This window comes from Lampetra fluviatilis, unplaced genomic scaffold (assembly GCF_964198595.1).
Source record: "Lampetra fluviatilis unplaced genomic scaffold, kcLamFluv1.1 SCAFFOLD_425, whole genome shotgun sequence".
Classification (NCBI taxonomy): Eukaryota; Metazoa; Chordata; class Hyperoartia; order Petromyzontiformes; family Petromyzontidae; genus Lampetra; species Lampetra fluviatilis.
In genome coordinates this window covers 49791-54029 of record NW_027621529.1, presented here as the reverse complement: position 1 = coordinate 54029, position 4239 = coordinate 49791, and positions in this window count along the sequence as shown.

Sequence of the window (4239 nt, the reverse complement as noted above, 5' to 3'; positions counted from 1 at the left end):
AGATGGAACAGATGGAGATTAGTCCACACACTCCGCTACTGTACCGCCTTCTACGGAATGGAGTGAGATGGAACAGATGGAGATTAGTCCACACACTTTACTGTACCCCTTTCTACGGAAGGGAGTGAGATGGAACAGATGGAGATTAGTCCACACACTTTACTGTACTGAGAGATGGAACAGATGGAGATTAGTCCACACACTCCACTACTGTACCACCTTCTACGGAATGGAGTGAGATGGAACAGATGGAGATTAGTCCACACACTCCGCTACTGTACCACGTTCTACGGAAGGGAGTGAGATGGAACAGATGGAGATTAGTCCACACTCTACTGTACCCCTTTCTACTGAAGGGAGTGAGATGGAACAGATGGAGATTAGTCCACACACTCGGGTACTACAGAGTGAGTGGAGTTTGTGTGATCTCCCCCTGTTCTACAGAGTGAGTGGAGTTTGTGTGATCTCCCCCTGTTCTACAGAGTGAGTGGAGTTTGTATGATCTCCCCCTGTCCTACAGAGTGAGTGGAGTTTGTGTGATCTCCCCCTGTTCTACAGAGTGAGTGGAGTTTGTGTGATCTCCCCCTGTCCTACAGAGTGAGTGGAGTTTGTGTGATCTCCCCCTGTCCTACAGAGTGAGTGAGTGGAGTTTGTGTGATCTCCCCCTGTCCTACAGAGTGAGTGAGTGGAGTTTGTATGATCCCCCCCTGTTGTCCTACAGAGTGAGTGAGTGGAGTTTGTGTGATCTCCCCCTGTCCTACAGAGTGAGTGGAGTTTGTGTGATCTCCCCCTGTCCTACAGAGTGAGTGGAGTTTGTGTGATCTCCCCCTGTTCTACTACAGAGTGAGTGAGTGTAGTTTGTATGATCTCCCCCTGTCCTACAGAGTGAGAGTGAGTGGAGTTTGTGTGATCCCCCCCTGTCCTACAGAGTGAGAGTGAGTGGAGTTTGTATGATCCCCCCCTGTTGTCCTACAGAGTGAGTGAGTGGAGTTTGTGTGATCTCCCCCTGTCCTACAGAGTGAGTGGAGTTTGTGTGATCTCCCCCTGTTCTACAGAGTGAGTGGAGTTTGTGTGATCTCCCCCTGTTGTACTACAGTGTGAGTGAGAGTGGAGTTTGTGTGCCTGCTGCTGTACATGTTGGAGTCTGCGTGTCTCTTCCTCTGTCTTGTGGATAGACCACGGTGACGATGTTACAATAATCTCCATCCAGCAGTGAAAACTCGCACATTTGTCTGACTTATGCGAATGTCTTCTGTCTTTTCCTATGCGCTCCCCTTTCCCTCATGTCGCCTCCTGTCCCTGACCCCCCCCTCCCTCATCCCCCCCTCCCTCCCCATCCCTCATCTCCCCCCCTCACCCCCCCTCCCTCCCCCCCTCCTCATCCCCCCCTCCCTCCCCCTCCCTCATCTCCCCCCTCACCCCCCCTCCCTCATCCCCCCCCTCCCTCATCCCCCCCTCCCTCCCCCTCCCTCATCTCCCCCCTCACCCCCCCTCCCTCATCCCCCCCTCCCTCATCCCCCCCTCCCTCCCCCTCCCTCATCTCCCCCCCTCCCTCATCCCCCCCCTCCCTCATCCCCCCCTCCCTCCCCCTCCCTCATCTCCCCCCTCCCTCATCCCCCCCTCCCTCCCCTCCCTCATCTCCCCCCCTCCCTCATCCCCCCCTCCCTCATCCCCCCCTCCCTCCCCCTCCCTCCCCCTCCCTCATCCCCCCCCTCCCTCATCCCCCCTCCCTCATCTCCCCCTCCCTCCCCCTCCCTCATCTCCCCCCTCCCTCATCTCCCCCTCCTCCCCCTCCTCATCTCCCCCCTCCCTCATCCCCCCCTCCCTCCCCCTCCCTCATCCCCCCCTCCCTCATCTCCCCCCTCCCTCATCCCCCCCTCCCTCCCCCTCCCTCATCTCCCCCCTCCCTCATCTCCCCCCTCCCTCATCCCCCCCTCCCTCCCCCTCCCTCATCCCCCCCTCCCTCCCCCTCCCTCATCCCCCCCCTCCCTCATCTCCCCCCCTCCCTCATCCCCCCCTCCCTCCCCCTCCCTCATCTCCCCCCTCCCTCATCTCCCCTCCCTCACCCCCCCTCCCTCATCCCCCCCTGCCTCATCCCCCCCTCCCTCCCCCTCCCTCATCTCCCCCCCTCCCTCATCTCCCCTCCCTCACCCCCCCTCCCTCATCTCCCCCTCTCCCTCATCCCCCCCTCCCTCCCCCTCCCTCATCTCCCCCCCTCCCTCATCTCCCCCCCTCCCTCATCCCCCCTCCCTCACCCCCCCTCCCTCATCCCCCCCTCCCTCCCTCATCTCCCCCCCTTCCTCATCCCCCCTCCCTCATCCCCCCCTCCCTCCCCCTCCCTCATCTCCCCCCCTCCCTCATCCCCCCTCCCCATCCCCCCCTCCCTCATCCCCCCCTCCCTCATCTCCCCCTCCCTCCCCCTCCCTCATCTCCCCCCCTCCCTCATTCCACCCCCTCCCTCATCTCCCCCCTTCCCTCATCTCCCCCCTCCCTCATCCCCCCTCCCTCATCCCCCCCTCCCTCATCCCCCCCTCCCTCCTTCTCCCTCATCTCCCCCCCTCCCTCATCTCCCCCCCTCCCTCATCCCATCCCCCCCTCCCTCCCCCTCCCTCATCCCCCCCCTCCCTCATCCCCCCCACCCGCCCCCCTCCCTCATCCCCCCCCTCCTCTTCCCCCCTCCCCCTCCCTCATCTCCCCCTCCCTCATCCACCCCTCCTCATCCCCCCCTCCCTCATCTCCCCCTCCCTCATCTCCCCCTCCCTCATCCCCCCTCCCTCACCCCCCCTCCTCATCCCCCCCCTCCCTCCCCCCTCCCTCATCTCCCCCCCTCCCTCATCCCCCCCCTCCTCATCCCCCCCTCCCTCCCCCTCCCTCCCCCTCCCTCATCTCCCCCCTCCCTCATCCCCCCCTCCTCCCCCTCCTTCATCTCCCCCCCTCCCTCATCCCCCCCCTCCCTCATCCTCCCCTCCCTCCCCCTCCCTCATCTCCCCCCCCTCCCTCATCCCCCCCTCCCTCCCCCTCCCTCATCTCCCCCCCCTCCCTCATCCCCCCCTCCCTCCCCCTCCCTCATCCCCCCCCCCTCCCTCATCCCCCCCTCCCTCCCCCTCCTCATCTCCCCCCCTCCCTCATCCCCCCCTCCCTCCCCCTCCCTCATCTCCCCCCTCCCTCATCCCCCCCCCTCCCTCCCCCTCCCTCATCTCCCCCCCTCCCTCATCCCCCCCTCCTTCCCCCTCCCTCATCCCCTCCCTCATCCTCCCCTCCCTCCCCCTCCCTCATCTCCCCCCTCCCTCATCTCCCCCCCTCCCTCATCCCCCCCTCCCTCCCCCTCCCTCACCCCCCCTCCCTCATCCCCCCCTCCCTCATCTCCCCCCCTCCCTCATCCCCCCCACCTCCCTCACCCCCCCTCTCTCATCTCCCCCCTCTCATCCCCCCTCCTCATCCCCCCCTCTCATCCCCCCCCTCCCTCATCCCCCCTCCCTCATCCCCCCCTCCCTCATCCCCCCCCTCCCTCATCCCCCCTCCCTCATCCCCCCCTCCCTCCCCCTCCCTCATCTCCCCCCCTCCCTCATCCCCCCCCTCCCTCATCCCCCCCTCCCTCCCCCTCCCTCATCTCCCCCACTCCCTCATCCCCCCCCTCCCTCATCCCCCCCCTCCCTCCCTCATCCCCTCCCTCATCCTCCCCTCCCTCCCCCTCCCTCCCCCTCCCTCATCTCCCCCCTCCCTCATCCCCCCCTCCCCTCCCTCATCCCCTCCCTCATCCCCCCCTCCCTCATCCCCCCCCTCCCTCATCCTCCCCTCCCTCCCCCTTCCTCATCCCCCCCTCCCTCCCTCATCTCCCTCCCTCCCCCTCCCCCATCCCCCCCTCCTCATCCCCCCCTCCCTCATCCCCCCCTCCCTCCCCCTCCCTCATCCCCCCCTCCCTCATCCCCCCTCCCTCCCCCTCCCTCATCTCCCCCCTCCCTCATCCCCCCCTCCCTCCCCTCCTCCTCATCTCCCCCCTCCCTCATCCCCCCCTCCCTCCCCCTCCCTCATCTCCCCCCTCCCTCATCTCCCCCCCTCCCTCATCCCCCCTCCCTCCCCTCCATCCCCCCCCCCCTCATCCCCCCCTCCCTCCCCCTCCCTCATCCCCCCCCTCCCTCATCCCCCCCTCCCTCCCCCTCCCTCATCTCCCCCCCTCCCTCATCCCCCCCCCTCCCTCCCCCCTCCCTCATCTCCCCCCCCTCCTCCTCATCCCCCCCT